Below are 12,901 nucleotides of genomic sequence, written 5' to 3'. Positions count from 1 at the left end.
GAGGCATCTCTGAGCAGGTAATATTTTGAGCCATGTAGTCTCAGATCTTTTTTATTCCCCAGTCCTCCAAAGTCATCCCAACTCCCTTGACCCAGATTTGGCAAGAGGGTTATATAATCCTATTATTTTCTAGCAGTTTGTGGTGATTTCATAACTGTGGAATAATAATTTGCATAAATCAGAGCCTATATGTCCACCACCCCTTGGAACAGCTTGCTTGCTAATTCTGTTCCCTCATCTGGACTGTAGTTGGTATGGCATGGGGAGAAACATGGCCAGCATGTTTCCCACACAGCTGCTTAGTCAATCCCAGTTGTTGCTCTCCATTGGTAAAACAAACCTTACCCACTTTTATAAACAGAATAGACTAAACTGAGGTAAGGAGAGGAAATTGAATAAAACTGAACTAAGTAAAAATTGATTATCTTTTTTCCTTTATGCTGGGGACATAGCTCTAGAACATTGTTGTTCTCTAATGAAGAGATGGAAATTATAGCTGAAATTAATTAGGCCATGGACCTTCCATGAGGTCTGCTCTGGCCTCCAGCTTGACCTCCTCTGGAGGAGCACAGTATCCACACGTTCTGTCTGCCACTGCTCACTGAGAGGCAAGACCCTGGTGCGTGGAGGCCAGTGGAGCAGATGGTGCTACTGCAGGACTCAGTCTACTCCAGTGTTGTCCTATAGGACTTCCTACAGTGGTAGGAAGGTCTGATATCTGCTATACGTGGACACTCAGCTCTTCAAATGCGCCTAGTATGAATGAGGAACTGAATTTTTAATTTAATTTTACTATTTAATATTTTAATAGCCACATGTGGCTAGTGACTGCCATATTGAATGGAGCCTTGAACCTTTACCCAAGCTTCTATAGGAATGGAAAAGTCAGTTTGCTTGTTCACCAAGCATACACTGAAAATAAAACCAAATAAATGCAGTATTTTAGATTCAGAATAGTCTTTTTATTATTATTATTATTTTTTTATTATTGCATAAAGTAATACAAAGGGTATTACATATGTGTCCATTTCCCCCCCCCCCCCCCCCCGCCCTAGACAGTCCCTTAGCCTCCACTATCCCCCAGTGTCTTATGTCCATTGGTTATGCTTATATGCATGCATACAAGTCCTTTGGTTGATCTCTTACCCCCCTACCAGATTCAGAATAGTCTTTAGTCTGCTTTTTTATAGTAGGACTTGACAAGTGTCATCAAGATTTAATCAGTTTAAACTTCGGCCTTAGTGATAAATTATTCCATATGATATCATGGGTTCTCTACAATATAAACAAATATGATTGCTATCAGTTAGGCAGCTATGTTGTGTAAGGGTTTTGTTTTTCTTTTTTAATCCTTACCTGAGGATATGTTTTTTAAATGGTTTTTAGAAAGAGAGGGTAAGGAAGAGAGAGAAAGAGAAAGAAAAGTTGATGAAAGAGAAAAACATCAATATGAGAGAGAACATCGATCAGTTGCCTCCCGTCTGTGCCCTGACCACGATTGAACCCGCAATCTAGGTATGTGCCCTGACCAGGAATCGAACTTGCATCATTTTGGTGTACTGGATGATGCTCCAACCAACTGTGCCATCCTGCCAGGGCAGGGTTTTGTTTTACTACACAAGGTTTGGCTGGACACTGCAAATAATTCTGCTTATATTTATTGAACAATAACTTCTGCTAGGCATTATTTCAAGTCTCATAACAGCTTTATGAATGTTATTCTCACTTTGAGATGAGAAAACTGAGGCACAGAGAGATAATGTAATTAGTTGCCTATGATTATACAGTTGGTAAAAGGTGGAACCACAATTAGAACTCGGGCAGACTGGCCCCAGACTTTATGCTCCGAACTACTATACTGCACTGGTCTTGTACTTTGTTAAAGTGGCCATCGCATTTTGTTTGCATGCATAGAAACTGACTATTGGTGGAAAATGCACTTACTTCCAGGGACATTTACTGTAGCCCTGATGGTATGAGGAGAAGTTTCTCAGTTCCAAGACATTCAGGGCTGTGCTGAGGGCAGGCAGTTCAAGGCTCTAGCAGAGCAAGAGATTGGGCCTGGCTGTCACAGTGTCTGGTTGTGAGGATAGTGGAGGGTCTTTGGTTTGGGAAAAGGGTATAATTAAAGTGGGCCAGTGTTCTGGGCATGCTTAAGGCAGGCCACCTTCTTACAAGCAGATATTAAATAGTTACTGAGAAATCGTGGTTTTATTTCTTGAGAGCTAAGTTTGAAAAATGAGTTGATAAATTATGCCCATGCTTCTGCCTTACAGTCTTTGAAAAAGTCATTGAGTCTCACCTCACACTTGAACAAGGGGGAGTTAGAAGCACTGCTAGCCCCATGCCCCCCACACACAGTTGAAAATCCATGTATAAATTCTGACTCCCCCTAAATTTAATATACTAATGTTAATCAGAAGTCTTACTGATAACAGCCGATTAACACATTTTGCATGTTATATGTATTATATACTATATTTTTACAATAAAGTAACCTGGAGAAAATAAAATGTTAAGAAAGGTATAAGGAAAATACATTTATAGTACCGTATACTGTATTTATTGATACCTTAAGTTTATATTGTCTGTCAGTATATATATCAGTATTCTCTTACATGATACAAAACACTGTAAATGTTATATTACCAACACTAGACATAAAAAATGAAAAAAATAATGTGAAAAATAAATTCATATTTATTTACAGGTGCAACAATTCATGCTTCAGTAACAAACAGCAATATGATTGTTTATGGTAGCCTAGCATAATCTATACAATTGCTTCATGGTAGCCTAGCCTACATACTAGTTAATGAGTCATCATAAAATGTTTATGGCATGTAGTATCACAGTCATATTAATAATACATTATTAGAAACATTGTTCCATTTAAAATGATGCACAGTTTCTCCATTTGAGAGAGTGGGGTGACGTAGAGGCAGAGAGGCACATATGGTAAGATAATGTGATTCTTTGAAAGCAGAGTTATAAAACAGTAAGAAAACTATCATTGTTGATTTTATATTAAATATCACTCACCATATACCTGTGTAATAATGGGCCATCCACTTCCATACAAGTCTTGCACTTGAATACTTAGTAATGATGGTGCTGGTGACACAAAAACATCTCGTACATTTCTTGCCAGATAGTTATTAGATTTGCATGTGAAGACACACATACGCAACAGATAAGTTCCTTAACTGTACGCCATGATGTTTACTTACTGCTCGTTAAGTGGACGTGGATCATCGTAAAGGCCTTCATCATAAACGTCTTCATGTTGCGTAGCTGAGGAGGCGGAGGAGGGCTTGCTCTTCCTGTCCCAGAGGTGCAGAGGCGCAGCAGGTGGAAGGGGAGGCAGGAGAGGCAGGCACACGCAGTGTAACTTCATGGAAATACATCATTTCTGTCTGACATCTTGCTTTTTCATTTCTCTAAAAATGTTTCTGTACTGTACAGATCCTTCCTACACCATTAGCTTTAGTTTCAGTGCCTCTACCATGGAAAATTCTATGTCGTAAAATAAGTCACAAGCAGTCTTTAATAATTGAAACCTTTCTGCCAGATTAGTTAATATCAGTTTGCTTCCTGGCATTGCTTCTTCTACATCTTCTTCCTCATCACTTGGCACTGATTTGGAAGCACTCATCTCCATCAAGTCATCTTCTTTTAATGCCTCTGGCGTGGTGTCTATCAGCTCTTGAATTTCTCCAAGATTCATACCTTGAAACTCTTTACCCCCAACCTTTTTTCAGTATCCACAGTTTCATGATTTTCCTCGATTGGCTCTGTCATAAATCCTGTGAAATAATTCACCACATCTGGACACAGTTTTCTCCAGCAGGAAGTAATTGTTTTGGGTTTGATAGCTTTCACAGCTTTTTCTATAACACAATGGCACCTTCAATAGTGTAATCCTTCCAGATTTTCATGATGTTCTCTATATCCAGGTTCTCTTCCATAGTGTTGACAATCCTTTCCAGAGGGTACTATGTGTAATGAGCTTTAAAGGCCCTAATGACTCCCTGGTGTAGAGGCTGAATTAGAGATGTTGTGTCTGGGGGCAGGTAGACCACTTCCACACCCTCGGTGTTGAACTCATGAAGTTCTGGGTGGTCAGGGGCATTGCCCAATATCAAAAGAACTTTAAAAAGCAGTCCCTTACCAGCAAGGTACTTCCTGACTTCAGGGACAAAGCATCAATGGAACCAATCCAGAAAAAGGGTTCTCATTGTCCAGGCCTTCTTGTTGTCATACAACCAAAACACTGGCAGCTGGTGTGCCTCTTGCTTTCAAGGTTCTGGAATTAGCAGCTTTATGGATGGGGCAGTCCTGATCATCCTGCATTTGCAAAAACAGTAGAGTTAGTCTCTTCCTCTTGCCTTGACTCTTGGTGCTCGCTTCTCTTTCTTACTAATAAATACCTCCCCCCCCCCCCACGGCCTCCCAGAATGGGGCACCTTTGTCTGCATTAAAAACCTGTTCAGGCAGATACCCTTTCTCCTCATTTTCTTAATAGTGTCTGAGAACTCATCTGCTGCCTCTTGGTTGGCAGAAGCTGCTTCTGCTGATACCTTGATTTTTTTTTTAAGCTAAACCTCTTTCTAAAATTATCAAACCACCATTGCTGGCATAAATCCTCCAGCTTTAGGTCCTTCACCTTCCTTTTGCTTTAATTGGTAATACAATGACTTTGATTTTTCTCGAATCATATTAGAGTCTACAGTTATGCCTTTCTTACAGCTATCCTGTACTCATATAAAAGCTGCATTTCAGTACAAGATAAAAAGCTATTGTGTAAAAAGCGATGTAGCTGCAGCAATGGCTTCAGGAATTTCCTTTCCTTCCCTCCCCCTCCATCCCCCCACCCCAGTGGTTCTTAGGCTGGATTCATTTATTTCGAAATGGCGGGCAACCACAGCAGCAGACCTCAATCTACCTACATATCAAGCAGTCCAACTTTTTCTTGTAATGTCGTGACTTTCCTCTGCTTCTTGGGAGTACTTCCAGCATCACTAGTGGCAGTTTGTATGGATCCCAGGGTGTTATTCAAGGTTTATGGTATTGCGTTTAAACATGATGAAAACTGTGCAAGAGCCACAAGAGATCTCTTTTTACTGAGATGTGTAATTCACTGGGGATATGAATTGCTCACTGGGAGATGATTAGCATCACACGGCATTTTAAGCAGATACTCAAACACTTGAGCTCACCACAATAGCAACAGGAGGTGGAAGCAAAATTATTACAGTAGTATAGTATATAGTACAGTTAATTTTATGCAGTTATGATTTAATACTGCACCCTTACATTTGTTTACATTTCTCTCCTCTACAAATGGCACCATGCATGATCTGTAAGTATGTGTGTAAATTTTGATAAAATTTAACCTTTTGTAATAGATTTGTATATATTTTATGGTAGTAAATGATAAAATGGACTAGTATCTAGTATATTTTATACATTCATAATATACCTTTCTCTTAACTTTTTCAATATTCCTAGGCTACAAAGTTAATATATGAGTTTTTTTTTCATATTGTTTTGAATCTGTAAGAAAGAATGACCTATCTAGTCCTTTATGTTCCTCAGTAATGGTTAATTTAATGCTAGTGTGATGTTTTTCCTAGGCATATAATATTTTTGGAGTTGAGAGATTGGGCACATTATGAAACAAGTAGCTAAAAAGTAAATGACCATTTTCACCACCTATAAAGCCCCTTATGAATCATTAAATTGTCATGTTGCTTTTGCTTATTGTAGTGTGTTCACTTGCTTTAGTCAGTGAAAAATTATAATATTTTTTTCTTGTGTTTATTTTTGTTAATCCTCAACTGAGGATATATTTTTTTATTGGTTTTGTTTTTGAGAGAGTGGCAGGGAGAGGTGGAGGAGAAGAGAGATAGAGACATATATCCACTTCCTCCCACACTCTCCTGACTGGGGCAGGGAATGGAACCTGCAACACCAGTATGTGCCTTTGATTGGGAATAAAACCCTTGGGTGTATGGACTGATGCTCCAACCATTGAGCAACACTGGCCAGGGCTATTTTTCTTTTATTAAAGAAATTTTCTTCTGACTCCTATATATGCTGAGACTAATTCCACTAGAAAATGTCAGAAGCATTTTAAAGCTATATTGATATTAGGAATTGTAGTGCCTGGCTGGTGGTGCTCAGTGGTTGAGCACTGACCCTTGAACCAGGAGATCAAGGTCAATTCCTGGTCAGGGCACATGCCCAGGTTGCTGGCTCGATCCCCAGTAGCAGGCATGCAAGAGGCAGCCGATCGATGATTCTCTCTTATCACTGATGTGTCTCTGTTTCTCTCTCTCTCTCTCCCTTTGTTTCTCTGAAAACCAATAAAGACATTAAAAAAAGAATTGTAAGGTGCTATTAATAAAGCATATTGGTGCTTAGCTATTATATAAATGCTTTTTATCATAAAAGTATAATCTATTACTTTTCTAGATAAATGAACTTTTCCAGATTTTTCCCCTTCATTAATTGTTCTCTAATGTATTTGTAGCTTGATTTTGTAAACACTATTTCTATTTTTATTTCTTTTTCAGCCAGAAACATGGTTATAATAAAAATTCAGTAATATCCATTTTTTTTTTTTTTTTTTTTTACCCTTTCTGGATCATCGTAGTATTTAACACACTAGAAACAGTAAGATTAAAGTCTACCAAAGTATTCTGGTATATATCGTACTGCTATAATAATTAGAAAATATATATTTGTGGTGAGCTGTGTTCCTTTATATTTTAACTAAAGGCCTGGTGCACGAGTTTGTGTACCAGTGGGACCCCTCGGCCTGGCTTGCAGGATTGGGCCAAAACTGGCTCTTCGACATCCCTCGAGGGATCCCGGATTGTGAGGGCTCAGGCCAGTCTGAGGGACCCCACTGGTGCATGATCAGGGCCAGGGAGGGACGCGGGAGGTTGGCCAGCCAGGGAGGGACCACAGGAGGGCTGCAGGGCGTGTCTGGCTTATCTCGCTCAGTCTTGATCAGCTGGACCCCAGCAGCAGCCTACCAGTTGGAGCGTCTGCCCCCTGGTGGTCAGTGCACGTCATAATGAGCGGTTGAGTGGCCTTAGCGTATCATTAGCATATTACACTTTGATTAGTTGAACGGACAACTGAACACAGCACATTAGGCTTTTATTACATAGAACTAGAGGCCCGGTGCACAAAAATTTGTGCACTCGCTGGGGCGGGGGAGGAAGACCCTCAACCCGGCCTATGCCCTCTTGCAGTCTGGGACCCCTAGGAGGATGTCCACCTGCTGGCTTAGGCCTGCTCCCTGGGGGATCGGGCCCAAGCTGGCAGTCAGACATCCCTCTGGCAGCCCTTGGGGGATGTCCACTTGCCAGCGGGGAGCAGGCCTAAGCTACAGTCGGACATAGCGCTGCTGAGGAGGTGGGAGAGGCTCCCACCACCACCGCTGTACTGGCAGCCGTCAGCCTGACTTGTGGCTGAGCAGAGCTTCCCTTGTGGGAGTGCACTGACCACCAGGGGGCAGCTCCTGCATTGAGCGTCTGCCCCCTGGTGGTCAGTGTGTGTCATAGTGACCAGTCATTCCCAGTCATTCTGCTATTAGGGCCAATTTGCATGTTACCCTTTTATTATATAGAATAGAGGCCTGGTGCATGGGTGGAGGCCGACTGGTTTGCCCTGAAGGGTGTCCTGGATCAGGGTGGGGGTCCCACTGGGGTGCCTGGCCAGCCTGGGTGAGGGGCTGAGGGCTGTTTTCAGGCTGTCCACACCCCCTTCAGAGTGGGGGTCTCCACTGGGGTGCCTGGCCATCCTGGGTGAGGGGCTGATGGCTGTTTTCAGACTGACCAAGCCCCCTGGCGACTGAAGCTCCCAGCCTTTCCTTTTTTTGTTTTTGTTTTTTTATTCGCTCCAGCTCCGTGGCCATGGCAACTGGAAGCAGATATCTGGTGTTTATTTACCTTCTATAATTGAAACTTTGTTGCCTTGAGAGACGGCAGCAGCTGCCGGGAAGCTTGGCTTCTTCCATCGTAGGGGCAAACAAGCCTCCTGCTCACTCTAGCTCCGTGGCCATGGTCTGCTGAAAGCAGGTCTCTGGGGTTTATTTACCTTCTGTAATTGAAACTTTGTTGCTTTTGAGTGGAGCTCAGAGCCAGCGGCAGGCTGGCTTCCTCCATCACTGGCGCAAGCAAGCCTCCTGCTTGCTCCAGCTCCGTGGCTGCCGGCCGCCATCTTGGTTGGGTTAATTTGCATATGGTTGCTCTGATTGGTTGGTGGGCGTAGCTTAAGGCATAGCGAAAGTACAGTCAATTTGCATGTTTGTCTATTATTAGGTAAGATTGTGCTTCTCTATGTAGATCTCAGTGATTTCATTCAGTGAAATCAGTAGAAGGGTCAATTTCAGGTGTGTTAGAGCTGGCTATTAACATGTCATTGTCCTACTATTTCTTGGTTGTACTACCCCTTCCTATATAATGAAAGGCTAATATGCAAATCCACTGAAAGGCATAACGACAAGTCAGTATGACGCGCACTGACCACCGGGGGCAGATGCTCAACGCAGGAGCTGTCCCCTGGTGGTCACTCCACAGGGCGAGCGCCACTCAGCCAGAAGCCCTAAGCCAGGCTCACGGCTAGCGAGTGTAGCAGCAGGAGCCTCTCCAACCTCCGTGGCAGTGCTAAGGATGTCCTGCTGGAATGGGCCTAAACCATCAATCGGACATCCCCTGAGGGCTCCCAGACTGCCAGAGGGTGCAGGCTGGGCTGAGTGACCCCCTGAGCGCATGAATTTTGTGCACCGGGTCTCTAGTCCTTTATAATATTGAAGCATTATTTTGGAGATGGTTGCTTTTATTTGATTTCTTTTCAAAAGAAGGGTAGTGTTTGATATTTTTTAACCTTAGAAGAAATCAAAGGGATATTTGTGTTTCTAGGTTTGCCTATCTGCCCTAATGTTTGTGTGCTATAAGGGAGATTATCTACAGAAACCATGTAGGTTTTTAATACTATAAGATTGAAAATTCTCCTATGTAGGAGTAATAATTCTGGCAGGATTGGCACTGTTTTAGCTAGTAATTGTTTTATGGCTGCCAAAAAAGATTGAGTAGTTATATGTGAACTTTGTTTCATAGTTAGACTTTTTCTCAGTATCATATTATACTTTCTCTTTTTCTTCTGTTTGGATAAACGGTGTTTTTAGTGGGATTTTAGAGTAACTAAAACAGCCTTTGACTGATAAAACCAATTTAAGGGAAAATCCTTTTTGATAAAAAGAAGTATGATGTTTTAGTATATTGCAGATGTTATACTTCCTGCTAGTAGTTTTTGTTATATGCTCTTCATTTTTTTCTTTTTTTTTTTTTTTTTTTGCATTTTACTCTTATATGGATGTGCTTATAAGCCAGTGGTTCTTAACCTTCCTAATGCCACGACCCTTTAATACAGTTCCTCATGTTGTGGTGACCCCCAACCATAAAACTATTTTTGTTGCTACTTCATAACTGTAATTTTGCTACTGTTATGAATCATAATGTAAATATCTGATATACAGGATGTACTTTCATTGTTACAAATTGAACATAATTAAAACATAGTGATTAATCACAAAAACAATATGTAATTATATATGTGTTTTCCGATGGTCTTAGGCAACCCCTGTGAAAGGGTCGTTCGACCCCCAAAGGGGTCGCGACCCACAGGTTGAGAACCCTATAAGCAGTATTCAGATTTGTCTCAGACTTTTATTTGTGCTTTGATTACTTTTGCAAAAATGAACATATTGATATCTTTCTTAGTGAATGCCCTGAGTTAAAAACTTCCCACTGAAGACTTAATCAGCTCCAACCGCACGTTATACAACAGGCAGGTCCCTTGTGGACTTATCTATTATCAGCCCCTCACTTTGTTAGTAAAATCAAGGATGGGTCGACCATAGGGTCTTGACTCATTTTTTACTAAACCAAAACAAAAGTCTGTCTTTGGGCTCCAGTTCAGTATTCTTTTTAATACTCCACAAACAAAATTTTCTTCTTGAAAGATAACTCAGTTGCTGCAAAGGAACCATGGTATAGAAGTGAAAATTTCTAAGTATATTATTGCCAGGTAATGTTCTCCCATTCTTCAACTTTCACACAGCATTCTGTGAGCTATAACAGTTTAATCACTGAGACCCTCTGGCAACTAGTGTTATAAAAATTTGATCATACCATTATTTATTGTTTTCATTTTAGGTTTTTTGTTTGTTTGTTTGTTTTAATAACGCAAAGTTTATTTAGAAAGTCATAGAGGTTTAAAAAGTGAGCCAGCAGGTCTGTGTGGGCTCAGGAAATAAGTTACAGGTATAAAAAAGGGCCTGTGTGGTTCACTTGGTTGAGGGTTGTTCTGTGCACCAAAAGGTTGCTGGTTTGATTCCTGGTCAGGGCACATGCCCAGGTTGCTGGCTGAATCACCAGTAGGGGGGCATGCAGGAGGCAGCTGATTGATATTTCTCTTTCACACCCATGTTTCTCTCCCTTCCCTTTCTCTCCAAAGTAAAGTAAAAACATTTATGTATTTACTTATTTTAAAAAGGCCCTTGGAGCTTAGGAGAGAGAATGACAGAGGTAATGCCTAGGGCAGGGGTGGGCAAACTTTTTGACTCGAGGGCCACAATGGGTTCTTAAACTGGACCGGAGGGCCGGAACAAAAGCATGGATAGAGTTTGTGTGAACTAATATAAATTCAAAGTAAACATCATTACATAAAAGGGTACGGTCTTTTTTTTTTTAGTTTTATTCATTTCAAACGGGCCGGATCCGGCCCGCGGGCCGTAGTTTGCCCACAGCTGGCCTAGGGGATAGACGGGCTACAGGGGGGAGAGACAAACTCGGACATGCTCCAGAGGGGGAGCACTCCTATTTTAACTTTTGAAATGAGTGAGCCGTATGTTCTCTTTTTAACTGCTTTTAGTAAGAACAAATGATAAAGATGGACTATAACGGTCTTTTCCAATTATTTAATTTTACATTACAGACAATTATTTTATTTACTAGAGGCTTGGTGCATGAAAGGGTTCCTATGCCTGGCCAGCGATCAGAGCCAATCAGGGCCTTCCGGCTGCCAGTCAGGGCCTTCCTTCATTCTGCGCCGCCCCCCTGGTGGTCAGGGCACGTCATAGCAAGCAATCAAACGCCCAGTCGAACTCCTGAGGGGATAATTTGCATATTAGGCTTTTATATATATTTACTAGAGGCCTAGTGCATGAATTCGTGCACGGGTGGGGTCAAGCTGGCTTGGCCCCAATCAGGGTGGATTGGGGCTGGGCCTCTCGGGAGGAGGAGATGGTGGGAGCTTGTCCGGCCAGCCCGCCCAGATCTGGCCAATTAGGGCCGGGCTGGCTGGGGGACGGGGCCTTGGGCGATTGGCTGGTGGGCCCTGCCCCCGATTGGGGTGGGTGGTGCCGATTGGGGGCCAGCAGCCTGGGGGAGGGGCCATGTGTGGTTGGTTGGCTGGCCCTGACCCTGATCGGAGTGGGAGGGGGGCTGTGGGCCGATTGGTGGTTGGGGCCCATCAGGGGCGGGGCCAACTGGGGGGAGTGGCTGCTGGAGGTTGGCCGGCTGGCCACGCCTCCTTTTGAGGTGGGGGGCAACCAGGGGTGGGGTCAGCTGGGGGGAGGGGCTGCAGGAGGTTGGCCAGCCAGCCCCGCCCCCTGTTGGGGTGGGGGGTGCGATCAGGGGCTGGCCAGCCGGGGGAGGGGTGGCGGGCTGATAGGGGGGCGGGGCTGGCCAGGGGGGCATAGGAGAGGGCATTTGGCCAGCCAGCCCCGCTCTTGATCAGGGTGGGAGAGCCTGATCAGGGGCAGGCTGGCAGGGGGGAGGGGCGGCGAGGTTGGCTGGTTCGCTGGCCACAGTGGGCATCATAGCGACCGGTTGTTATAGTTGTTATGGCCCTTACGGTTGCTGGCTTTTTATATATATAGATGGATTTGCTTTAAATTTCTCTGAGATTTATTAGGCAAAGTGAACTCCATAGAATGCATCATTTTTTCCTGTCACTTTAGTGTTTTCTGATCTAAACTATCATTTTATGAGGAAGGGTTGTGCTTTTTCTCCACTGCAAGTTAAAGGACTCGGTTACTAAATGGGAGGGGGAAATTAATTACTATTTTCTTTTGAGAGAAATCAATGTGATTGACCACTAACTAATTTGTTTTGCCCCTTGCCAATAATGACATTTTGGTATAGTATTATCTATTCCTTTCTAGTGTAGCAATACTACACTGGTTAGATTAGTCTTAACAGAACCATTACATATAATATTGTAAATAGTAAATTTTCAAACATAATTCAGGTAAATATTTTATTTTTTCTTATTCAGTTGATAGAGGGTCTAAGTGTTTGCCAGCGAAATTGTCCTTTGAATCAGAATTATCTTAGGATTTATATTATTTCCTAGGTAGTTTGCTGTATATTTTAGGTACTTTACCAGCTCTCAAAAACAAACAAACATGGTCAAAGGATGCGTGTGAGTGTCTGTATACAGACAGGTGCACATGTATATGCGCTCTCATGGATTCATATTTGTGTTTATGATTGATTTTCAGTCATTTATCTGAATAACTGATAAGCACACAGAGGCTTAACATTTAATGGCACAAAGTAATCTCTTTGTTATGCCTGAAACTAGTTTGGAAGATCTGACTAGTAAAATAAGTGCAATATACTTCACACACACACACACACAAATACATATTTGTGATTAATATTTACTTTCTGAATTAAGATAGTAAGCCATTTGATGCCATCAAACTTTAGACTAAAGTTTTATCATCATAGCACATATGTAGTCATGAATTTAGGGATATTGATAAATATTAACATTTCTCATACTGCATATTTCTGAAGTCCCTTCTACGTCTTAG

At 42.3% G+C, this 12,901-nt stretch overlaps 1 protein-coding gene across 2 annotated transcripts in view; it reads left to right on the top strand.

Annotated features, from left to right (window-relative positions):
• The window catches only part of UBE2E3 (ubiquitin conjugating enzyme E2 E3), a gene marked incomplete at its 3' end in the record, with an annotated part of 86,638 nt that overhangs the window by 31,559 nt on the left and 42,178 nt on the right, over nucleotides 1-12,901 (top strand). The gene's annotated exons all lie outside the window — the stretch shown is intronic.

The sequence above is a fragment of the Myotis nattereri genome (assembly GCF_964212035.1).
Source record: "Myotis nattereri genome assembly, chromosome: 7".
NCBI classification, from domain to species: domain Eukaryota; kingdom Metazoa; phylum Chordata; class Mammalia; order Chiroptera; family Vespertilionidae; genus Myotis; species Myotis nattereri.
Note: the sequence above shows the minus strand (reverse complement) of the source record. Positions and strands in the feature narration are given on the sequence as shown.